Source organism: Polistes dominula, unplaced genomic scaffold, assembly GCF_049000335.1.
Source record: "Polistes dominula isolate Pdom_NZ unplaced genomic scaffold, Pdom_raw_medaka contig_28, whole genome shotgun sequence".
Taxonomy (NCBI): Eukaryota; Metazoa; Arthropoda; class Insecta; order Hymenoptera; family Vespidae; genus Polistes; species Polistes dominula.
The window spans coordinates 3,608,367-3,635,332 of record NW_028300879.1 but is presented as its reverse complement, the minus strand read 5'-3'; the positions used below and the strand labels follow the sequence as shown (position 1 = coordinate 3,635,332).

Below are 26,966 nucleotides of genomic sequence, written 5' to 3'. Positions count from 1 at the left end.
TCATTGTAAGCACGTAAATTGCTTTACTATTGACGCTTTTTCTTATTTTTTTTTTTTTTTAATTTTTCTTTTCTTTATTTATCCTTTAACGCATGATTCAAACAATTGACAAAAGATTATTCAGTAGTATTTTTTTTTGTTTTAAAAACTTTTTAATAGAAGTTAAATAAGAATTTTCCTTCAAAACCCAGATGTTTTTTTTTATATAAAATTATTATTTATATATGAATACAAAAAAAATGGGTCAGTTTATTTATTAAATTAATATTAAGAATTAATTAATTTAGGAATAATAATTATAATGATATAAAGAACCTAGAAATTGCATATTTTTATATCATCTTCAAAAATAGCTTCCATAGATTTTGGAAATTGAAATTAAAATAAAAATCTTAGAATGCGTAGCATTATTTAATGCCATAATCTAATATATTTATATTATATATTATAATATATTATATAATTATAATTTTTATCATTATATTTATAATATAATATTTTAATTAATATATATTATTTTATTATTATATATATATATATATATATATATATATATATATATATATATATATATATATATATAATTATAATATTATATTATATAATTATAATATATTATAATATATTGATGCCATAAATAAACATAGCATCATATCTTCCAACGTAAATAATACTAATAATAATTATTATTATAATAACAAAATTTAAAATTTACATATCTTTACACATCATTTAAAAAAATAATTTCCATAAATTTTGTTGAAATTTAAATAAAAATAAAAATCTTAGAATGCATGACATTAAACAAATAAACTTAGTATCATATCTTCCAACATGAATAAAAATAATAATAATAATAATAATAATTATAATTACATATCTTTACGCATCATTTAGAAAAATAAATTGCACAATTCTTTGAAAATAAAGATTCCAAATGAAAACTCAATAATGAATATCCTAGAAATGTGCAGAATTAAGTCAATTAACTTTGGCATAGTGTCTTCTATCGTGTGAATCATTGGGTGCATATACAGGACTGAAAACTCTTCAAACTTAAAACCGCTACTATAACCCTAGTGTTTCATACACATATGTATGTAGTACGTATATATATATATGTATATATACGTATGTAGGTACGTATGTCAAATAATCCAGTAGGTTATATACGTGGAAATGCAATTTCCACGCGCCGTAGATCAAAGTGAAATGGACGGCTTCAATCCCTGTTCGTGACAGGCTGTGTTGAGGAAGCGTTGAGTGGATCGAAGGGAGAAACAAAGTTCCGAGTTGAATGGTATGACGTATAATATGAAAGAAGAAAAAAAGAAAAAAAAGAACAAAAAAAGACAAAAATTTCTACGTCAAATTTAATTCAATTTTTTGAAGTGAAAACTTCATTAGAATAGGTGTGATTTGAAAAAATGTAACGGAGCGGTAGGCGGCTATGTAACGGAGCGGTAGGCGGCTATGTAACGGAGCGGTAGGCGGCTATGTAACGGAGCGGTGGGAGGCGATGAAACGGTTGCGATACTAAATAAAAAGAGAATACAATTATCCTACACCAGATATTTTGTATTCGTCTCATTATCTCGAAACTTAGTTTTTTTTTATTATTTTTTTTTTTTATTACTAATTTAAAGATTTGTATTTAGATGTTTATCTATAGGTTCTGTAAGGTTCTTTCAATAGATGGCACTGTATTACAATTCAATTGTTTCGATATATTCACATTTCGAAGCTTGATTTTCTTTGAAGGTTTCACTATCGTGTGTGATCTGCACACATCTGTTTTTTATTTAATCTTTTATTGCGTTGAAAAGTAAAATGAAAATCTTTTAATTGAGATCATTTAAAAAAAAAAAAAATAAACAAACTTATTTACATTTTGATTAAGTTCCTTTTTAAATCTTTGGCACTTCCCAAAAGGTGAATTAGAAAGAAATGAAAAATTCAACATGCAACAGGCAAAACGGGACATCGAACCCCGTAGAGAGTAGGGTCGTCTCTCTTTGAAAACATCTGGCGCCAACGACGAGGATGACCCTCATTTTCGTGAACAGTATAGGAATGCCAACAACGGGGCCTTCTCGAATATATTTGAATAAAACCAAAAGATGATCCGGGGGTAGGGGGGGGGGGGGGTACTACTACGATCCCTTTCTCCCCACATTAAATTCACTATACCTTTTAGGGATGGTAACACACCCTAAATCCAGGTGAGACCGTCACGGAATAAACGAAACTAAACAGATTTATCGAGAGGGGTGGTAACCTAGGTAAAACGACTTTGTTAGTTACGTAACGAAATGAAAAATATCTTTAAGAAAATTTTGTGAAATAATTATAAATTTATATGATATAATATTTGTTTAAATAAATTGTGAGCAAATCTAGGTGTGTTTTTTATTATGTAAATAATTAAAAGATACACGAATGATCAATAACGAAGAGTTATGATACAAAGTATCAAATAAAAGAATAGAAGAAAATTGTAGTAAAACCACGATCTCGGCATGTGTTATCCAGGTGTCAAATTCGTGTTGGGAGTCTCCGAGTAAAGAGACCCAGGTGCTTGAACGAGCAAACCAACTCCTAATGTTCTGGCTTCAATAGGTTCCGTATTGAAACCATTGATTTCTGTACATACTGATCATCCATAAACTGCACAGCTGCATCGTACATGAATGTTAGAACATGAAAAGTATGTTGAGAATGTTGCAAAAAATTTCGTAGATAAAGTAAATCAATTTTGTTGTTCTCTCTTACTTATTTAGACCAATCTAATTATATTCGATTAAGTTGATTTAATATGAAGAATTATGATTAAAACAAAAAATATATTATATTATTTTAATCGATTAGGAGATCAAAGTTTGATTGATTAAAGGAACATTTGATATATGAAAAATGTTTGACAGCTGCCTTTTTTTTTTTTTTTCTTCATTGATACGAAACGTTGATCAAAAACACTTTTCGAAAGAGTAGAGTAACAGAAGAAGAAGAAGAAGAAGAAGAAGAAGAAGAAGAAGAAGAAGAAGAAGAAGAAGAAGAAGAAGAAGAAGAAGAGGAAGAAGAACGGGGAAAGAAGAAGTAGACACGTGCCCTGTGAAACAGGAAATAGATGCTTTTCTTTCGTAATCCTGCGTATAAACATTTAAGAGAATTCGATACGTTTAACGGTCGTTATACGTATTTATATATTATACGATAAGCGATCTACCCCTTTTTTTTCTTTCGTTGTATTTTTTTCTAACACGTCCTACTTTGATCGAGATATCGAAAAAAAAATATAATGAAAAGAAAAAGAAAACCAGTTTCAACTGCTCACGATTATACTTTATAATTTAGTTTCGTTAAGACAAAATAAAATAAATATGATAATTGTCCGTCGATTTTTTTTTTTTTTTTTTTTAAATATCGTCACTTCAAGTTTACTAAGTTTATTTTTAAGTAAATTTTATGGGTATGATGTATATTATTATTTATTTGTTATTTTATTAATATAATATAAAATTATAATCAAAAATATATATACTAAATTATATATTATTTATATATATTTAATTTAATATATATATAATTAATTTATTTTATATATTTAATTTAATATATAATAAATTATTATTTAAAATATAATATATTAAATATTATTTATATTATTATTAATTGGCATTAGGAACTCGGAAGTTCATTGTCGTAAATACCAAATAATATAATAACAATAAATAAAACAAAAAAAAAGGCAAAGTAGAAAAAGTTTGTTTATTTTTTTTTTTTTTTAATATTTTGATTAAAATATTTTTATATTTTAATTTTTTTTAATTTTTTATTAAATTTTATATATTAATTATATATTAATAATAATATATTTTCATATTATAAATAATATATATTATATATTATATATATATATATATATATATTTAATATTGTATATATATTTAATAAATTTATTAATATTATTAAATTAAATTTAATAATATATAAATAAATTCAATTTATATTTATATATTATGTTTATATATAATCTACACATTTATAAATAAAAAAAATTTTTTATCTAATTTATTAAAATATTATTAAATTAATAAATATATTAAATTAATAATATCACATCAATTCTACCAGGTGTGTAAGATTCTGTAATTTATCAAAAATACGATATGCATAAAATGTGCATTATTCATTTATATGTTAAATAAAAACAAACATATATATTCTAATATTTGTTATTCACAATTGTTCATAAAAAATCTTATTTTATATTAACCCATTCGAGAACACTTGCACACCATATGTGCAATCAAACTTACTTAACTATTATCAATTATTTTGTGTAAAGTATTCGTCGAAATAAGATTTTTTTCTTTTTTTATATAAATAGTATCTTTAAACTATAAAAAAAAAAAATTAACCATTGTAAAATTAGCAATATAATATAAAAAAAAGGAGTGACTTCTTGAACAACCTTATTCGAAAAGAGTCTTAGTCTCGAATGGATTAAAGGGTATATGTTTTTTATTAAAAAAAAAAAAAAAAAAAAAAAAAAAAAATAGAAAAAAATTTTTAAGCAGAGGATGTATAGAGAAAGCGTTTTGCGAATATTCCGAAGTAGAAAGAGAGAGAAAGAGAGAGAACGTTGTACGTTGTACGTGGGTTTTGTAAACCGATGAAAAGTTTGAAGAAGTGCCCTTCGACCTAAAAAACGGAAAGGGGTTTCACGAAAGAAGGGTGACGGCTTCTTCCGTAGCTCGAATGGACCGAACACAGCAGCGTTGTCTTCGTGTGCTCGTTCGGTGTCCGACCTCTCTCTCTCTCTCTCTCTCTCTCTCTCTCTCTCACTCGTACTACTACGAGGGTGGGTACAAGGGGTGGGTAGGAGGGGAGAGGGGTAATATAAAGTGGGTGGATGAGATGAATGGGATATGTTGTGAGCTGTTCGGTTGAGCATTGTCGATCGAACAATGGCGTCTGGCTTGTGCACCCCGTTGTTGGGAGGTGAGGGAAGGGGGGGACGAGAGGGTAGCACCAGGAGGCAGCTGACAACATGGTCTGACTGCGAGGAGCACCTCCGCCTGGTAACAAACGCGTAATAAAAATTATGTTCAAAGGGTATTAAGATGAAGAAGAAGAAGAAGAAGAAAAAAAAGAACTTAAAGGGTTTAAAGGAACTAGTTAGTTCAAGGGGGTGTTTTGTAAGACTACTCTGATTGATTGATTGATTCTTCATTAGTAATTATAATGTAATTTGTTTTTTTTTTTTTTTTTTTATTTATCTTTTAACGTGTTAATATCAAATTATTAGGGTGAATGAAAAGTTTGTTGTTTCGCGAATTGGATTGATAATTTGTTTTCTAATTTTTAATTCGTTAATAAGGTTGATATATTACAACGGCGTTAATAATTTCTTTATTTTTTTTTTATTATAAGTTATTTTACATATGCTAATATCGTTAATATTATGTTAGTTTATTTTATTAAATAATATATACAGTATAGAGAAAAATATATTGTATTATTATAATTTAATATTATATATTATAATTATTTTTTTTTTTTAGTTTTTATTTTATTATTATATATTTTTCTTAATTTATATATATATGTATATATTTTTTTTTATTTATTTATTTATTTTTTTTTAATAAATATTTTGATTAAAATATTTTTATATTATAATTTTTTTTTTTTTAATTTTTTTAATTTCTTTTTATTTTTAATTTATTTTATATATAATATATAAAATAAAAATATATTTAATTAATATATATTGTAATTATATAAATAGATAGATAGATATTATTATAAAAATATATATAATATATTTTTATATTATAAATATTATTAACAAAATTTATATAAATATACAATTATTTGATTAATTTATATTAATTATAATTTATATATTTAGATAAATTTATTTATAAAATATATAATGTACATTTTATACATATCGTATTTTTGATAAACTATAGAATCCCATACCTTGTTGAATTAATGTGATATTATAAATTTAATAATATTAAAGATTACACAAACACAATATTCTTTTTATTTATAAATAAATATTATATACATTTTATGTATATCGTATTTTTTTTTTTTTTTATAAATTATAGAATCTGACACATCTGTTAGAATTAATTGTGAAACAAATAATACTAAAAATCAGATAAAATATTTATTATTCAAATTATTTGTCAAACTGACTAAGAAATATTGACAACCTTAAAAGAAATATAATATATTATATGTGTGTGAGAGAAAAATATTGAAAAAAAGAATTTCTCCTAAAGTTTACTTAACTGTAACATCAAAGAATTACCTGATTTCTATCCACGCACCAGTTCTTTTCCTTTCCTTTCCTTTCTTTCCTTTTCTTTTCTTTTTAAGAAGTCGTTTCTAATTCGTAAAGGAAAACTCGGTGTGAATGTTTGTTGAGGAAAAGAAAAAAAGACAAATAAAATAGAAAGGAGCCAAAGGGGTTTAAGTGAGTACCACGTGGCACCATACAAAAACCTTCAAGGAGGCATAAAGCGAAAATAACGAAGGCACGATCTCCGGATTTTTCAGGTGGTGAAATAAAAAGAAGAAGAAGAAAAAAAAAGTAGAAGGTAAATGGTGATGGTGTTGGTGGTTGTGTTGGTGTTGGTGGAAGAAGAAGAGTCGTCCGTTTTTCCTTCTACGTTGACTCGTTCACGTGAAACGAGGTCTCCGACCCTTTTTTTCCCTTATACCCACTACTACAAGAATTCATCCCTCGTCCTAGACTTAGATTTTGATATCATTATACCTGACTTACGGTGGTACAATCCACGACCTAGGTAACGTTGGAATACGAAAAGAAAAGTTGTGAATCTTCTTGGATATACCTTAAACGGAATATATCGTGAAAACGTGATATGAGAATATTTATGGTTTTAAATTTTTACAGACACACACTTCGTTCATATATTTATTTCTACCGTGAATGGTTAAATGAATGTTTTAGAAAATTTATATAATGTATATTATAATATATTATATGTTATTTCTGTAATTTATATTATTAATTTAAATTATTAATTATAATATTATTAATTATATATATATTTATATAATTATATTATTATATTATTATTTATAATTATATATATTATATATTATATATGTATATATGTTAAAATATTATTAAATTATTAATTAAATTATTATTAAAATTAAAATTATTATTAAAATTATTAATTTAAATTAGTAATTTAAAAGATAGATGAGAGATGTACATTTTATACCATTTTTGTAATAATTTTTTTTACAAATTACACAATCATTTGATAGCACATCGTAGGTTTAGTGTTAATACCGAATTTAGTTCAATTGTATAATAAATAAAATACTTTCGCATAAATAGCATTTGTTTTCTACAAAATACAGAATTTTTACAAATTATACGACAATAGTAATTTGATTGTGATTTAGCGTTTAGAAAAGAAATATTTTTAAATTTCTAAGATAATTTTTTTCCAGTAAAAAAAAAAAAAAGATTTAAGTGGCGTTAGGTAGTTGTCAACAAGAAATGTAAGAAAAATGGAACAATGATATAATACGAGTCATGTCTAAGTTTCCCATGGTATTACATTTCACATGACAATCAAAAGAAGAAAAACGAAATCGTTAAGACTCGATTGTCCGAATGTTTACGAGTTTTCGAACAAACGGTACTCTTTGGTGTTCCCTCCTCAAGGGAACATTGACCAATGGTCATTCGTACATTATCGTACAACCATGACCAGTCACCGATTGTACTTCTACGTTCGATCAAACGGAAAAACAATGAATGAATTTATTCTTATCATGAATCATACGACCAAGTGTGATTACTACTACGATAAAATAAATAAAATATAATCAAAGTGTATTCGTGAAAGTGAATACCCAGTACGCGGTCATCTGAGTAAGTTTTATTAACAAACGTGTAAGATAAAAATCAGATGTTGCAGAAGAGTTTTTCTACTCCCCCCCCCCCCAAAAAAAAAAACAAAAAAAAATCACCACGTGCCAAAGGTAGTGTCAGCTGGTGAAAAAGACCGCTAGCCCTACAAACCACGCCATACGCCTACCTTCGATCGTAGTGCTAGCAGGTTTTTATTTTCGATAAATATCTTCGTACGTCGTATCGGACACAAAGTTAAACGATTAATAATCGAAAGTTGGTAAATATCAAATAAGAAAGGGTACAAAAGGAAGAGTACAAAGTAATAGAGAATGTACAAGAAGGATAAAAAAGAAACAAAACAAAAAATTTGAACACGTTGATGAAAAATAAAAAAGAACATTACTAAAACACGAGAGAAAAGTAGAAAAGTTATAATAAAAAAAAAAGTCATTCGTATCTCATCTCTTCTCGCGAAATAAGAAAAAAAAAGACTCGAGATTTGGACGAAGGTTCATGAAAAATACGGCAAAGGTAAGATAGTAAATGTAAAAAAAAAGGTTCAAAGTGTGACAATTCTTACTACTCTCTTACAGTCTGCCGAAAATATACTGAAAAAAAGAAGTGCACATTTTTTTTTTGCAACAAACGGTTCAACACTCTTTACTTCTAAACGTCCCTTTGCCCCACTCCCAAGTTTCTGCCCTTCTTTTTTTTAGAGTCTATCCCATGGTTGCAATCATCATCATCATCATCATCATCATCATCATCATCATCATCATCATCATCTTTTGCTTCTGCTTCTTTTTCTTCTTCTTCTTGTTAAGTATCTCCTATACCCTACACTTATCCCCACCTGAACCCTCGGTAGCCACGCGCCATCGTTCCGCATTGTCTACCCACCGAACGTTTCGTCTCCCTTAATATCCATATTCTCTACCTTTTTCTTCTTTCTTTTCTTAGCCCTTTTACTCTTTCCCTCTCTCTCTCTCTCTTTCTCACTCTCATTTTCTCTCTCATCTTCTTCATCTTCCTTTTCCGTGTCTGGTTCACCTTCTTCGATCTTTTCTCCCTCTCTCTCTCTCTCTCTCTCACCATCTTCAAAGCTTTACTTGCTTTTCTCTCTATCTTTCTCTCTTTCTCTCTTTTATTCTCTCTTTTTCTTTTTCTCATTCTCAACATCTGTCGAGCCTTCTACCACCCTTGATACGTTCACTTGGTAACAGCCAACACACATCTCGGCTGCTCCTCGAGTTTGTTCTACCGTCTCGAAATTCTAAGAAGGAAGAGAAGTATATATATATATATGTATGTATATATATATATGAAGGTAGTAGTAAGAAAACGTATCTCTTCCATGGTTTTAAATGATCTTCATTCGTGCCACAGGTGTGATAAATATTTAAATGGGTAAATAATTATTTAGTAAATTATAACAACACGCAAAATAATATCACTATTGGAATGGAATACATAAAATAATAATGATACAGAAAAAAAAGTAAAGGGTTAAGTTATGTCATAAATAAATCTGGAAAAAAAAACGTGAAATAATTGAATTGTAATACAGGGCCATCTATCGAATATTTATTGTACAATACTTAGAGTCATGGATAACCTCTAAATAATAAATCCTTAATTCGCAATAAAAATACCACTATTAGAATGGAATACATAAAATAATAATAAAAGAAAAAATATTATATATAAAGGGGTTAGTTATGTCATAAATAAATCTGAAAAAAAAAACGTAAAATAATTGAATTGTAATACAGGGCAATCTATCGAATATTTACAGTACCTAGAGACATAGATAACCTCTAAATAATATATTTTTAAATTACCGATAAAAAATACAAAATAATCGCGATAAAATCTATCCTATATTTTAAATTGAAAAAAATCAGACGAAATACAAAAAATAATTCATTAAGATAATAATATAATTAAAATATAATCAAAAATTCAGTAATTTAAAGTACTACAGTAGTTTAAATGATCTTCATTTGGTGCCACTGTTATGATAAATAAAAAATAAAATAATTATTATATTATATATAATCACATATATAATAAATATAATATTTATTATTCAAAAATATTTATTTTTTATATTTATTTAAAAAATGTTAATATATATTCATTTCGTTGTTGTTGTTGTTGTTGTTGTTGGTTGTAACGATCGAATTCAATATTTAGAATATATCATATTTGTTCTATTAGATTAATTAATTTATACACGTGTTTCCTACATCATAAATATAATAAATATAAATAAGTACATTTTCGATTTTTGTAATAACCAGGAGGCAATTCCAACGACGTCGGTCAAACCAAGCCAAGCACATCTGCCCATATTTGTGGCAGGTGGCAACATATTCGTGTTTCTCTCTCTCACACTCTCTCTCTCTCTCTCTCTCTCTCTCTCTCTCTCTCTCTCTCTTTTAATACTTGCTATTCCTTATCATTCTCTCCCTTTCTCTCTTACTGTGTCTCTTCTTTTTTACAATCCCTCTCCCCACCATTCTACTTTTCTCTATACCTTTCTCCTTTTCAAAGTCCTATACATACTTACATGCACAGACGAAAGAGAAAGAGAAAGAGAGAGAGAAAGAGACAATAAGAGAGAGTGAGAGAGAAAGAGAAAGAGACACGCGCCTGCAGTGCCGTTTGTCGCGTGTCGGTATTATGGCAACCTATTGGTGGGGATAAAAATATCCCTGTGAGCCAGTCCTTTGGTGTAACATAAGCGGCTTTTAAAAAGAGAGAAGCTGCGTATATTATAGCCATACTCAACTGCAGCACCACCATCTAAGAAGTAAACTCATAATTATCAATGGTTAAAGAAAGCGCGTGTCTTCTTTCAATGAAAGACTTTAACCGTGAAAGGGGAGAAATTCATCTCGATTCGTCAAAAGAAAACGGAACCTTTGGGATAAGTGTAACGTATCGAGAAATTACCGTATTCTCTTCTTATAATTCGAGAAAAATGTATATTCAATTTAATTTCTTCCATATAATAATTAACTGATTAATTTAAAATTCAAAAACAAAATTAAATTAATGTAGATTTCGTTTGTGCTTAACTCAGTAATTTTCAAAAGTACTTTACTGAATTCTATTGAAATTTTGACACAACGTTGCATTCACATACAGCTCTAGATTTTTATTACTCAAATTATAATTTTATTTATTTATTTACTATATATATTTATATTTATATTAATTATATATTTATTAATTTATTAATAAAATAAATTAATTAATTGGAAAAAAAGATACAGGTAAGTTCAGTGCCATCTGTTGGCCATAGATTTCGGTGAATGCGTGAAGCATTTGAACATAACCTAACCCTTTATCTATACGATACAACGTCATATTTTGACTCACATGAGCCATAGTAACGTGTGGTGGTTCACACAGCTAGTATTTTATAATAATAATAGTAATAAAAATAATAGTAATAAACATCAAACAAATGGTGGTTGACAAAATTACTATAATTTTCTCGTTAGTTCGATGAAATTGGTATAGTATTCAAGGCTATCAATTCAATTAGATTAAATTAAAAGAAAAAAAAACTATCTAAATTATAGTAACTTTATTTCAATCGGTATTCTCTAGTAATTTTGTTAACGAATAGGTAAACAAAAACTCAACTAGATGATGATTAACAGTGTGTGTATGTATATGTGTGTGGATGGGATGTCTTACTCTCCTCTACCCTTCACTCCTCTCCCAATTCTACCGCCCCCTCAAATTCCCACCCCCTATCCAAGATAAACGAGATCAAAAGGACAACTTTTAATGTCCCGACATGTCTAGGGAGAGCAAGGCCCGGTGCGTAAGCAGGACTTTCATTGTCCTACGAAAGGGTGCATCGGCCCAACACACATCGCCTTGAATTTCGCATTCACTCGACGATAATAAAGATTCGGCGTTTCTTTTCCTCCCCTCCACCTCATCCTCATCCTCATCCTCTCTCCTCCTCCTCCTCCTACTCTTTTACTAATCCCTTTTTCTCTTCTTCTTCTTCTTCTTCTTCTTCTTCATCTTTCTTTCTCTCTCGTTTCAGGAAATAAGCGAGGGTCCGTTTTGTCAGCCGGCCAACGTGCAAAACAGGGCCCCCTTTTACGCGAATCATTATCGAGAGAAGAGATGAAAGAGGAAGGAAGAACGTATCCTTCTTGTCTTGGAATTTAAGGGTGAGACGGTTTTTTTTCTTCATTTTTCTTTTTTTTACAATAATTTGAGAAATTTAAACCAATAATAATTAGGTTATCGATACTTTACTGGTGTATGTGTTCATTAAAAAATGTGATAATATTGTAATATAATACATTTCAATAATTTATGCCTTTATAACCCTATATTTATAATGTTTTACAAATTTTTATAATAATATTATATAATATAAAAGTGTGTTATATATAGATTTATATAAAATTATATTATAATTTACTATGGGGAAAAAAAAATAAAAGTAATATAATATTATCATAAAATTCTTATACAATAATTATCAACAAAGTTTATATAAATAAAATACATATGAAATAAAATAAAATTTTTAAATATATACATATAATATATAAATTATATTTAATATATATAATAATAGATATAATTATATAATATTTATTATATTTAATTACATAATATTTAATATTATATTTATAATATAATAATATATATTATGTAATTAAATATAATAAATATTATATAATTATATATATTAAATATTATATAAACAAATATTATATATATATAATTAAATATTATATATAATAAATGTAGTACACCAAAAGCTACACGAAGTTATAAAAGGTTATTAAAATTGTTATTATTCTTTTATTTATTTAAAAAAAAAAACAAATATTCTTAATAAGTTTCGATTTATCTATTGAAAAAAACATCCTAAATCCTACATCAAAATAAATCAATTGATCTTATGAATATTTTAAATTAAATAAAAATCATCAAAAGCATCCCAATTTGAATCGTTGAAAGAGCCTTTATTTCTTAAAGTCATTGAAAAAAATACGAAAAAACGTAAAGAGAATAAAAGACAGAGAAATAAACGAATGAACTCTTTCAATAATGTCAGTCATCAAGCGTATATCGGTTAACAATAAAAGCAACCTACCGAAAATACAACATAGGGTTGATATCCTCTCGTCGAGCAAACGACGAAGGGGTTAATTCTGGCCATTAACGCTCGTTCAAAGGACAAGTGCTACGATTCCCACTGTTTTGTTCCAACAGTACCACTGCTGACTCGATGAGTTATGACATTTCGACTGCACCGAGGAGATGTCGTATGTCGACGAATGTTTTGAACTCATGTACCCCCTGACGAAGGAGGGTCGTGTTGGTTGCACGAAAAAAAAATACCACAAAAAGAAGGAAGGAAAAAAAATTCCATAAAAAGTGCATAAAATACGGACCACGGAGAGAGAGATAGAGAGAGAGAGAGAGAGAGAGAGAGAGAAATCACCCTTTGTGCAATAAGAACAACAACAACAAAAAATAATTTGTTTTCTTCTCTTCTCTTCAACCATGATCCATACCACCCTAATATTTTTTTGTAGTATGTATCACTTATTTTTTTTAGAGAGTACATATTATATATATATATTATTACTATTATATAATGTATAAATGAAAATAAGTAATAGATTTTAATATATTAATATTAATATATTTTAAATTATATATTTAATTAAAATATATTTTTACTTTATTTATTAATATATTTATAATTAATAAACATATATTAAAAATATTATATAATTTATAATATATATAATTTTATTATATAAATTTTATTATATAAACTTTTAATTATATATTATATGGATTGTTTTATCACATAAATTTTATATATAAAATAAATTTAAATATATATATATATAAAAATAAATAATATACAATATAATATATAATTTATATATATAGTAATAATATTTAATCCTATTTCTAATCAATTAAAGAAACAAACACCATCAAAGTTAATTGCTTCTAAATTTTGTTTATAAATTGTTCTTACCAACGAACAGCAACGAGTTATTACCGTACAATTACCGGGCTTTATCACACGTAATCTATACAACACCTTTTCAACAAAAAAAAAAAAAAATGAAAAGAAAGAGAGAAAAAAATATATATATAAAACGGTCAAAGAAGAAAGAATAAAAAATTGAAGATACCTGGCGTGTTTGGTATCGCAAAAGGAGAATTACGCTCGAATGAAAGCATCATCATCGTGCTTAACACAAACACACACAAACACGTAACATATTTCTCGTTTTCCTGGAAAATTTCATTTATTCGGTAAAAGGGGGGAAAAAAAAAAGAAAGAACACGAAGGACGTCGTTAGCCGATGTTACATTGTAAATAATTAACGTCTATCCCGTATAATTAAATTATAATTGACACTGAACAACAATAACAACTACCAAGAAAAAAAAACAGAAAGAATAAGATGAAAGAAAAAAAAGAAGAAGAAGAAGAAGAAGAAGAGGAAGAAAAGAGGAAGAGGAGGACGAAGGGAAGAGTGTGGGGTACAGAACGGGGGTGGAACTTTTTAAATGGGTGATTTAGTGAAGGGGTGACGCTTAAAATCCGCATGAACGTGTTTCCCCATATATACCGTTGAAGCAAGAAAAAGAAAGGATAAAGGAAATTGGAAAAGGGTTTGAGGGAAAGCAGATTGCAAAAGTACAAATATAAAGTTCGTGTGGTGAGGATGAAAGAGAAGGAAAGAAAGAAAGAAAGAAAGAAGGAAAGAAAGAAAAAAAGAAAGAAGGAACGAACGGGCGGTTGGCGTGCTACCATTCGAAAGCTTTTCTTCGAACGCGTAGAAATGATTATTCCGCATGGGGTGGCCAAAGTTGCTACCCCCCTACCCCGTCAAGGGCATCAAAGGGTGGCTTTTATAATTGCGAAAGAGGAAAAAGGGGTAAGGGAAATGAGGTAAAAGAGAGAAACGAGAGAAAGGATGACGAGAGGAAGGGGATGAGGATGAGGATGAGGGGGACAAGAGGAAAAGGAGGATTTCCATCGTCGTCCTTAACGAGGGATAAAAGTCCTTATTTTCTTTCTCTCTTTCTTCCGCGTACTTTTCTACCTTCGATGTCGTGTACCGCCACTCCAACCCTTTTCCATCCTTCGTAACTCTTTATTCCACGTTTCCAACCCTTGCGAAAGTTCCTACCACCACCATCATCCCCCTCCCCGTACCTTCTTTCCCTTCACGACCCTGACATTCCTTCTATCGTACACCTTGAAAACTGCAACGATATGGGGGTTGCCCTTCAATAGCGATCACGAGTAGGTATACTGAGAAATATGAGAGAGAGAGAGAGAGAGAGAGAGAGAGAGAGAAAAAAAAGAGAAAGGGTTGTGAAGGATCATATAATTAACGCACAACTCTCGGTGACTAGTAGTATATCGCTTTTTAAATTTGCCGCGTTATACGATCGATATTTTTACTTACGTATACATGCTAAACTTTTCGAGAGATTTAATTTGAAAAAGATTAATGAATGATTTTCAATAATAATAACGAGGGAAAATGTATATAATTATTATATTTGATTGGTTACTTTTTTTTTGTTTTTTTTTTCTATTATTAAATGTTATTTATAATAATATAAAATATTATTATATTATATTTTATTTATTTGGTGTATTGTATGGTGAAAAAAAAGATACAATTCATAGTTTGTATCATCAAAATATTTCTTTTTATATATAATTAATTAATTATATAATATATTTAATTTATATATTATTTAATAATATTAATATATATTAATAATAAAAAGTATAAATATATGAAATATATTAATATATTATATCTTATTTTAATAAATTATATAATATAATAATATATAAAATTAGATATATGTAATATAGAAGATATATATATTATTAACGTAAAAAAAAATCAATTAATAATAATTAATAACAATAATATTTGAAGATTTAAGACTATACCTATTTATGAATAAATTGCAAGGTACATGTATACAGCAAGCGTTGGTTATAACCTCTATCGTACGTATCTTAAATCAACGGAACTACGGCGCAGGTGTTCTCGCCTTTACATCGAACACAAAAAAAAAAAAAAAAAGAAGAAGAAGAAGAAGAAGAAAGAAAAAAAAAAAAAGCGAACGAAAGAAATAAAGAAAGAAATAAAGAGTGAAGAATAAAAGGAGGGAAGTTGGCAAAGGATTCGGGAGACGTTGAGACGAGGTGGAAAGAGGGTGGGGGTTAACAAAATCGTCGTTCGTTCTTAAAATTAATCCGCGAGAGTTGCAAATAGCTCTCTTTGACGTTGGGGCCAGCCAATTTTCTCGCGTTTGGAACGCACGCATGCCACTAACCGCGTGCTTTCACCTATTCTAATGAGAAGACACACGGTCGTCGTCTACGAGGGTAAGGATAAGTAAAGGGAAGGGGTAGACAAAGATAAGAACAATTACAAGATAGAAAGAGAAAGAGAATGAGAAAGAGAAAGAGAGACTGCGAAAACTTTGGCTTCAACTTTGAGTTTAGTATCGTTGATGGAGAGTAAAAGAGGAAGTGGTAAAAAAAAAAAAAGAATAAAAAAAGAAAGAGAGAGAGAGAGATTATGTGTGTGTGTGTGTGTGGTTATTCGTTCGTGTCACGTGGCACGAGAGGAACCTTTTCCGATTGACGTCATTCGTCGTACTCTTTTGCCCTTTTTTTATCCCCCCCCTCCCCTCCCCTCCCCTCTACCCCTTTACTTCCCCACCTTAAATGCAGACCATCGTCCCACCATCATCACTACCACCACACTATCACTATTTCATCTATCTATCTATCTCTTTCTCTATCCTTTTCTTTAGAAACACCATTTCTATCTTTCTCCTCGTCTTCGTCGTCGTCGTCGTCGTCGTCTTCGTCTTCGTCGTCTTCGTGTTCGTTTCGTACATCCATCGGAGTTAAGAATATAGCATGGCGAGATTACTTTAAGCCTATGTGTTGCAACGTTCTGCTGCACTGGGAATAGACGGTCAGCTAGGCTGAATTAAACCTAAGTCGTCTATCGGGGATGGTATTAGATACGTTATTTTGAAAATCGGACACAACGTATATCTATCGGCAGGGGAGGGGGGAGGGTGGGTTTGACGATTACTAACAAGTAAATATATACAACTATTGACAAATGTTTTATCGTATAATTTTGTTTCTATTTATTATCATATATATTATTGAATATATACCCTAGTATCACAAAATACACATGTTATAATTACAATAATTAATAATTACATGTAATGGTTGATTTTGTTCAAACAAAATTAAATGGGCTGAATGACAAGTCAGGTAAAAAGTGCTTGGCATGGAACGTGTTAACCCTTTGCACTCGAAGTAAATTTTTTTTTTGCTCATATTACCACCAACTCAAATAGCAATTAATTCCAGTCAAAATAATCATATTCACGTGTTATATATATAAATGATACAATATATGCACATTAGAAAGGAAAGTCATAGTTGATATGTGTTGTAAACCAAATTGAATTTGCTATAGTTTGTTATTAATAATAATTTTTTTATATTCTTCATTGTCTCCATAGTGAAACCCCCCTCAAGTGCAATGGAGTTAATAATTAAAATATTATTATTTTTATATATTATATAATTAAATGAAAATATTATTATAATTATACAATGTGCAAGAAAATCATGTGCATCGGTGTTTCTTAGAATAGCCGTTGTCCGAAGGTGCACGCGTTAAATGCACGATCATCCGTCGTCCCTTTCCACGTTTTAAACTCGCACGGGAACGCACACATATGTTAACATTGCAACGATTATCGTAATCTGTCTCAGCTTAAATACACTCGAATGCATTTCACCAAAAGAATTGGCCGCCACCTACGTTTTACTATATATATATATATATATAGATTTTCTACCCTTCTGTCTGTTTCTGGACGTTTCTACCCTTAATGGACTGCAAACTCTGGTTATAAATAAATAAGTAAGCATGTGATGATTTTTATGAAATGTCATTAACGAACATAACGTCATCCTTAACTCGTAGAAATACCATTAAAGAAGAGTGTGTGTGTGTGTATATATATATTTGTTTTTCTATATAAAGATTATAAAAATGGAATATATAATAAAAAATTATATAAAGTTGGTATTTGTAAGTGAACATGTGTGGTTTATCAAGAAGATCGATTTCTTCCGTTTTATGGTTAATAATTCTTATGATGTTAACTATGTATATGTTTGTTTTTTTTTTTTTTTAAAGCAGAGAGTTTAAGGGTAGTTAACGCACATTGTGCTAATAATACTCTATCAATATTTTCGCTTAATTTAAATTAATATTTGGATACTTCTGTGTATGTGTGTGTCTGTAAAAAAATAATAAAAAAAATATAATGTTTTAAAATATATATATATATATATATATATTACTTATTATAATATATAAATATATAAAAAAAATAACATATTTATTATATAATAAATTATAATAATATATAATTATTTAATTATAAATAATATTAATATAATATTTTTAATTACAATATAATTATAATATTGTATATCTATATTATATACAATTATGTATATTATTATATACAATTGTATATATAATTTTATTTATTAAATTGTATATGTAATTGTAATAATACATATATGTAATTGTATTAATTGTATATAATTGTATTAAAAATACAATATTATATACAAATATATATATATATATAATATAAAACAAATACAATAATAATATAATTAATTAAATATAAAATATTAATAAATAAAATAATAATAAAATATAATTATATAATAAAATAAATATATTATCTTTATTTATTATAAAAACAATATAATATATTATTAATACATATATATATATATTATAAGATATATTATAACTGCATTATCATACCGTTAATGTTTTTAAAATAAAAAAAAATAAATAAATAAAATAAGAATAACCAACTTCCTCTGTTATAAAAAGTGAAATTTAAACATAGTCGTCAAATATATATTTCAAAAAAATTTTTTATTTATTTTTTTTTGTTACTCTTTCTTTCATTTCTTTCTTTCTATTGGTGCATGCAAAATTGCGACGGAAATAGCGGGTGTAGTAATTTTTTTTCTTCTTTTTTGCAAATAAACAGCTTCGCACGACCCATATTCACGAGTCTCAACGTCCCACGTATGTATATCGTATGGATCTTCTGGTATACCGCGAATGTTTATTGACGAATCGTACCCCGAACGACTAAGATCATCGTAAGATTTACTTTCTCCCTCTCTCCGTCAATCTCTCCTTCTATTTATCTATCTATCTATCTATCTTTCTCTATCTGTTTTTACTCTTCCGTTTTAACGAAGGTATATATATACATATATATATATATATATATATTTTGGTAGTGTATTACCAAGACGAATATACTCCCGCTAAATCAGAAATAAATTTTCTCCCATGTGTATGGTAACCTGCATGAATATGTATGTGTATGTATGTGTATATGAAATCCCATGTAACGTGGGATAACACTCGACAGATTTTGCATCGATTTGTCGATAGTTTACCGATCAGATATCGAATCATTCTTTTTATTTCATTTCATTTTCTATTTTTCTTTCTCACTATATATATATATATATATATATATATATACGTTTATATCGATGTTTAGGATCGATAAAAGTCAAGTTAAATTAAATCGTATAATTAAATGAAAATATATCAAGGTGCATTCATTCATTTTTCTAATTATCTATACGAATATACGAATCTTTCTTATTTCATTTAATTTTTGTATGTTTCTTTCTTACTATATATATCTTTGTTATATTTACAATATAAAACTACAAAGAAAGTAGTCATTGTGGGGGGATGTGTTTTATACGTATAAACGCACACGTTTATTAATGTTTAAGATCGATAAAAGTCAAGTAAATTAAATCCACGTGATAAAGTATAAATATCAGGTGCATCCCACCCCCCATTTTCCTATTTTCTATTACGATCTAATTCAAATGTCGATTATATCGATTGTTAATCATGAAAAATAAAAATACAAATCGATAAAATTATTGTTTCATTTAAGTATTATTATTATTATTATTATTATTAATTGGCATTAGGAACTCGAAAGCTCATTGCCGCAAATACCAAATCCCGCCATTTTTATTTAATTATTATTTATTAATAATATATAATGTATCTTTTTATATTATATTTATATTATATAATATATAATATATATTTTTTATTTTATTCTACTTTATTTTATTTTATTTTATTTTACTTTATTTTATTTTATTATATTTTATTTAATTTAAATTAATTTTATTTTATTTTATTTTATTTTATTTTATTTTATTTTATTTTATTTCATTTTATTTTATTTTAATATTAAATCTTTCGAATAGTTATATTACTTCGATCATTTTTGTTTTCCCATTTTTGTTTTTTTATAAATTATTAATAAAATTAAATTAAAATTTTTTTATTTTAAAATAAAATAAATAATGAAAATATTTATTCGCAATAAATTTTTTATTTAATATTATTTTAACACGAGTTATAAATACGATCAATTATTATTATTCTTTATGTGAAGTAAAATAACGTATAATAATAATAAAAAAAAAATATATTTCAAACAGTAAAATTTGTTAAAAATAATCTTTTTTTTTTCAAATTATCCACGATACAAATTATAATTATTATTAATAGTATACATTAATAGAATATTTCTGTTTATTTATCTCGTAAAAAAGTACATCGAAAAATGTTAGTTTTAATTTATTAAGGACAGATGAGAAAGTGTTGATAAAGATAATTGTTTTTTGGAAGAACACAGAGAAATGTAAAAAAAAAAAAAAAAAAAAAAAAACCGAAAAAGAAGAAAAAGAAAAAGAAAAAGAATAAGAAGAAGATACTCTAAGGAATTTGGTGGAAAAGCGTCTAGAGAGGTGAAAAATATCATCAAGCAGGCAGGCACTTCGTCTTACGCGAGCGTGCATATCTCTCTTGCATAATCGCGGAACGCTTTCGAGAGTAGTGCACTTGTTTACGACGACAAGCTTTGCTTTCGTATTTTTTCCCCCCTTTCACTTGGTCGTAGATTCCAAGCTGTGGGGTGGTGATGGTGGTGGTGGTTTTTCTTTTCGAACTAACTTACGTATTGTTTGACGTATATACGACTTTTGTGTAAAGTGTTGAAGATGATGATGATGATGATGATGATGATGATGATGATGGAAGGGTAGAAAGGTAAAGAATCATTAGTTAAAGAGTAACAGAAATGAAAATGTTGAAATAGTAAAAGAGAGAAAGAGTGAAGGATAGAGTGAGATAAATCTATAAATCTCGTTCTCTAAATTCTCCACCCACGTTTTCGAGTCTAACACAGCTGATTTCGTCGTTGCGTATTTTCTTTCTCTAGACGTTCTTACGTAGACATTGCACAATGACTTTTTTTCTTTTCTTTTCTTTTTTTTTTTTTCTTACTTTTTAAAGCTACCAGGACAATTTTAAAGAACCCCTCTTTTTATATACGAGAGGAAAAACCGGTCCGCCGGAAAATCGGTGAAAAATACTCTCCTTACCATTTAAACGTTTACCATCCCTCTCTCTCTCTCTCTCTCTCTCTCTCTCTTTCTCTTTTTCACACACACACACAATTTTTCTTTTTTTTTTCTTTCTTTCTTTCATTCGTATTACTACCAGTCCTCTCGTTTTACAAAACTACACGTGTGTCTGAAGAAGAATCGGTAGAAAAGGAAAGGTAGCGTATTGTTATACGAACAACTTGCATTTTTTGTTATTAAAGAATGAAAGAGAGAGAGAGAGAGAGAGAGAGAGAGAAAGAGAGTACGTATCTAAACTTTTTCAATCTGAATTAGATAGGTGTATTTTATTTTATAAAGAAAACGACAAGAATCACGAAGGGTCTTCTTTACGTTATCTCGAAACCACAATGATCGAACAAAAACATCGATTTTTTGAAAAGAAAATCGAAATGGTAGTAGTAGTACTGATGAATGAAAGAAGATTTGGGTTCGAACTTTCTTTTAATATTGTATTATTACATGAATGTGTACTGTAAAACTTGACCAAAAAAAAATAAATAAATAAATAAAAAAGAACAAAATATTTATAAATATAAATAGTTATACGTTAATATAATGTAATATAAAAAATAGTCATTTAAAAAATACTATAAAACTATAACGTTCTAAGCTTCAATGATATTCATATATGGATGAAACTAATAATAATTATAAATGAATATTATAATAATTAAAATAAAATAAATAACATTACATACACAAATAATAATAATAATAATATATATAATAAGTAATATATAAGTATTATATATATATATATAATTTTTATCTATATGTATATTATATATTACATTACATATTTTAATTAATTTATTATTACTATTATTATTATTATTATTATTATTATTATTATTATTATTAATTATAATTATTAATAAAAATTATATGAAATAAAAAACAAATGAAAAATAAAACAATAATAAAGAAAGGTATAGAAACGAAAAGCGGAATTGAATTTCCAAAGTCATTAGATCTCGCAGTACGTCTCGTGACGCACGAGACGTCTCTTTTTTCTTACACGCGTCTACCCTCACTCACCCTCCCATTCCCCTTTCTCTCTGACTCTCTCTCTTTCTCTTCAAAATGGCTACAAGCAGCCGGCATAGCGTCTTCTGGTATAAATACATATGAGAATTGGGTCGCTGCCCTGAAGCGCAAAGGCAACTTTCCTCCCTCCTCCCTCTACCTCTTCTAGCGCCTCGTCTACGACGATTTCTTCCTTCTCCTAGTCTTGTTTTAACCACCTAGTCCATCCACACCCTCCCGGAAGTGGTGCCTTTGACCCTTTATCAACGCTCTTAAGCTAAACGTATCCTAACGAAATTTCATCTAACGTCAAAGCTTAGTCACAAGGATTTTTCTATACGGCTCATTAAATCCTTATCATTCCTTTGAACACTACCAACATTCTTTTTAATCTTTGAAAACAAAATTAAACAAAAAAATAAAAAGAAGAAAAAGAAAGTGGAATATCAAAGGAAAGAGAAGAAAAGTATATATATATATGTGCCCATAATTATGAAAGTGTTCTAAATCAAAATTACTACAAAATATACTTAATCAGTTATTTCACACCACCATTATGTTACAGTAAATTAATTCAATATCTAATTTTGACAATACTGTCAAAAAGAAATCGTTTTTTCAACAAGATAGTTTTTATCACGATTATTTTGTATTTTTTATTGCTAATTGAAGGATTTATTAGAGGGTATGTAAGACTCTAGATTCTGTAAGTATTCGATAGATGGTGTTGTATTAAAATTCAATTATTTCGATAAAACTAACCTTGCTTTTTATATTTTTTCGAGTACTATTATTTTATATATTCCATTCTAATTGTGATATTATTTTGTTTATTGTTATAATTAACTAAATAGTTTAGAATTATATTAAATCAACATTTTATAACAAAACCACAGCAACGTGTATCTGGAGCATCCTAGTATGTATATATATTTTTAAAAAAATATGTATTATATATAAAAATAAAATTTAAAAAAAATATATATACTTATTTAAAATATATTTATAAAAATATATTTATTTTGTTTGTTATAATTAATTAAATAGTTTAGAGAATTATATTAAATCAACATTTTATAACAAAGTCACAGCAACGTGTATCTGGAACATCCTAGTATGTATACATATTTTTAAAAAAGATATGTATTTATTAAAAATTTATTTCATTTTATTTCATTTCATATCAGCGTAATTTTTATTCTCGCATTATGCATCACGTGTATTAATATAGGACAATGGCAGTACATGAATATTTGTATTCTCCTTCCCCACTTCCTCGATTACTAACGAGCAAAATTACTGCGGTCGATGTTCGCGTGACGGCGATTAAATAATCACGAAGGAAGTCTCCTCTTTCTCTTCTTCTACTTCTACTTCTACTTCTACTTCTACTTCTACTTCTACTTTTACTTCTTCTTCTTTTATATATCTATCTCTTTCACACATTGAGTCTGTGCTTGACTTCGATATTAGGGAGGATCCGTTCGCGAGGAACGTGCAATCGCGGTTTTTCGGCTACCTAGACCCTCCTTTTCGGCCGTGTGTCTGCCATATGACAATAACATCTGTGGCCCATACTATATACATCGACACATATACCTGAGCACCTAGAGAAAAGGAAAGAAGTACTACGGGGGTGCAAAGGGACCATCTTGCAAGCCTCGAAACCCAACCTTCTTATATACGAGTAAAAACCAATCGAGAAAGACTTACCAAAGTATAAAAGGTAATAGTAAAGTGCGAAAAGTTGCAGCTGTTGAAATATTTGCTTCAACAACGATGGAATTATTAGAGTCATCTGATAATATTATATGATTAACAAACAGGATTATAATTAAACAACAATATAAGACTTTGATGATATATTTTCTAGGTTTATCTAAATAATAAAGTAATCGGACTGTTTGTCAAACATGATTAAAATGAGTAACATGTTATTAAATAACAAATATATGTTGATCTTTCATTCATCATAAAACACTTGAAAATTTATCACTCCTCCATATTAATTTATAACACAGAAGTATAATGAATTATTTATTACGAAAAAAAAAATCATTATTTCAATCGCAACGAGTAGTATATAAATATTTATGTTGAAACGTTGTTCTCGATAAACAATTTCTATACTTTGATGAATATTTTCAATTGCAATTAAAAGAATTCGCATTTATAAAATGAAAACTCTCTGTTTGTTTATAAAATTTCTATAAACATTTCTCGTACTTTTTATAAAACTAATTGAAACGAATAAATATATTATTTATGGTAATCTTTTTTAATAATTAATATACAATTTCTTAATATCACGCCTGCAGATATGCAACCATCTATACCATGTTGATAATTGGGTTAACAACGCCATCTATTGGTACAAAACTTTTTTAAGCCCCTTATTAAGGCAACTTCTGATTACATGCATGTATTAATGTGTTGCATATCACAAGGAGAACTTAGAAAAATATATTTATTTTTATTTTTTTAGACACTAAACTCGTAATATATTTTATATTTAAATAATCAATAAATAGATTTTACTTATAAAAACAAAATAATATAGGCCAATTATCTACATTGATGTCTGTAAAACTCTAAAAATGATAAGAATTACAAAAGTTGATACAATGTTCTACGTCGTAGACATTGTTATCTCTTCTAAAATAAAACAAGGCGTAAACAGCTCAATAGTTTATCACTTATTTTAAACGATATAGTTGTTACTATCCATCATAACTATTGACAACTTAAAAGATAATAAAAATTGTCCAAAGTTTTAAACTCGACATTATTTCTATGCATCTTCTAACTATAATAATAATAATATAAGTTTATAAAACCAACAAATGAAATCTAAATTATAAAACATTATAGCAACAATGTTTAAAAAAAAAAATATATATATATATATATATATATATATATATATATATATATTTATAAACTATTGACGTAATATAATAAAAATACAAGATATTGATAACATTTCTTGTGTGTTATAAAAAAAATAATTTGAATTAAAAATCAATGATTAAGTTATCACAGATGCAACTGCACATACCGAAAGAGCAGTTTCCTTTCTTACCAACCAAGTAAACTGTCCAGCATAGGTGTCGCCCTAAGACGAATCTAACAGGTCGGTAAGAAAATAATCCTACCTATCCATTTTCGGAAATATTATTTATCAACGATAAAACACAACTGAATAAACATTAAATCTAAAAGAAATAAATGATTAATAATACGAATGCTTTTCACAATTCTATGTAAACAATGCACTAAGAATATTTATCCTATAATCGAATAAATAAAAAAATGTAAAAGGTTATACAAAATTATGGCAAAACAGAGATGACACTCTGTTTTATCATTGAACATTCCTTCTTCATTCAATCACACAGTGTAAACAAACGAAAAAATCGACATTACGATAGACTATTTATGTTATTTTTTTTTTCTACAACGAAATGCATTAAAAATGTGAAAGAGAATTTAGGAAAAAGAAAACAGAAAAATGAGTATACATTGGCAAAAGAGAGAATAAAATGATAAATGAGAATACGAGAAGGAAATAATGGATAGAAATAATAGAAATATGATAAAGTATTAAGTGTATAGAGTTAGAATAGCTAGAAAATGTCCTATTGGTGATACGATATAACGATCGTTTTGCGCAGATCCAGTCAATGCGGCAGAAAAATCGCAGACGGATGTGATTATTTTGCATGAAAGGGTAACTGGATCCTAATCGAGACATAATCAGAAAGAGAAAGAAATAGAGAAAGAAAATGAATAACCCAATCTTTTTAGGTACTTCATTGCAAGAAAAAATGAAAAAAAGGAAAAAATATGAAAATGAACGAACGTACTGCAGCGTGTATATGCGTTAAAACATAAGTGCATAAGAGAAAGAGAGAGAGAGAGAGAGAGAGAGAGAAAAAACCGTTTCAGTAGTTTTGATTACATCGACGCACGGTCGACCTAACCTAAAAAACGAACATTTTCTCTATCCCTTTTTTCTGTTCTTCTTCTTCTTCTTCTTCTTCTTCTTCTTCTTCTCGAGATAGGTATAGTCAAGAAATTTACCAAGAACAAAAAGAAATAAAGAAAGGAAAGAAGGCGATGAACCTTCTCTCAGATTGCTAAATCGTACATGAAAAGGACAAAGAAAGGAAGAAAGAAAGAAAGAGGAAGGTAGAGAAAGAATAAGAAAGACAGAGAAAGAAAGAAATAAAGGAAAGTAAAAAAGAAAGAAAGAGAATAAAGAATAAAGAAAAAGAAAAAAGACAGAACGAAAGAAAGAGAAATAAAAGGAAAGTAATGAAGAGAGAAGAAAGAATGGAAGGAAGGTCGTAGGGTTAGTTTGGAAGG

The 26,966-nt window shown here is 27.8% G+C and overlaps 1 protein-coding gene across 1 annotated transcript in view; it reads right to left on the bottom strand.

The window, feature by feature from the left end:
- Window positions 1–26,966, bottom strand: part of neur (E3 ubiquitin-protein ligase neur) — a 93,005-nt gene that overhangs the window by 65,476 nt on the left and 563 nt on the right. The window lies entirely within an intron of this gene.